Source organism: Acanthisitta chloris, unplaced genomic scaffold (assembly GCF_000695815.1).
Source record: "Acanthisitta chloris isolate BGI_N310 unplaced genomic scaffold, ASM69581v1 scaffold11239, whole genome shotgun sequence".
Taxonomy (NCBI): Eukaryota; Metazoa; Chordata; class Aves; order Passeriformes; family Acanthisittidae; genus Acanthisitta; species Acanthisitta chloris.
The window spans coordinates 1-705 of NW_008693090.1; the positions used below are offsets into that span (position 1 = coordinate 1).

The following is a 705-nucleotide window of genomic DNA, read 5'->3' on the forward strand; positions in this document are numbered from 1 at the left end:
CACGTGGGGACTGGGGTGGTCCCGGGCTGAGGGGGCTCAGGTGTGCTCAGGGAAGGTCCTACAGAGCCTGTCTGCACCTGGTGATGGGTGGGGGGAAGTCTGGGGGGGTTTTTGAGGGGGTTTTGGGGAGCACAAAGTCTCTGCCCGAGAATGAAGTGGTTTTTGTCTCTCTCCTCTAGGTTCAGACCCTTCGTGCCCCACATCCCCTTCGATTTCTATGTGGTGAGTGACTCCCATCCTGGGGGGATGCTGGGGATTACCTGGGGGCAGGTGGGAGCTCCTGGACACAGGTTGGAGCTCTTGGATACAGGTCAGAGCTCCTAGACATAGATGGAGCTCCTGGTAGAGCTCCTTGGATATAGGATGGAGCTCTTGGACATAGATGATGCTCCTGGTGGAGCTCCTGGACACAGGTTGGAGCTCCTGGTAGAATTCTTGGGCACAGGTTGGAGCTCATGGGTACAGATGGAGCTCCTGGAGGAGCTCCTGGACACGGGTGGAACTCCTGGAAGAGGTGCTGGACATGGGTGAAGCTCCTGGTGGAGCTCTTGGCCATGGTAGGAGCTCTGGAGGAGCTGCTGGACACAGGGTGAAGCTCTTGGCCATGGTTGGAGCTCTGGAGGAGCTGCTGGACACAGGGTGAAGCTCTTGGCCATGGTTGGAGCTCCTGGAGGAGCTGCTGGACACAGGGTGAAGCTCCTGGTG

The 705-nt window shown here is 58.6% G+C and overlaps 1 protein-coding gene across 1 annotated transcript in view; it reads left to right on the forward strand.

Moving 5' to 3' along the window:
- The first annotated feature begins 177 nt into the window (after window positions 1-177).
- ILF2 (interleukin enhancer binding factor 2) overlaps window positions 178-705 on the forward strand; it is a 3,745-nt gene continuing 3,217 nt past the window's right edge. The window contains exon 1 of the mRNA XM_009082941.1: window positions 178-222. The gene's annotated coding sequence lies outside the window, so the exon portion shown is untranslated. The remainder of the gene's footprint in view (window positions 223-705) is intronic.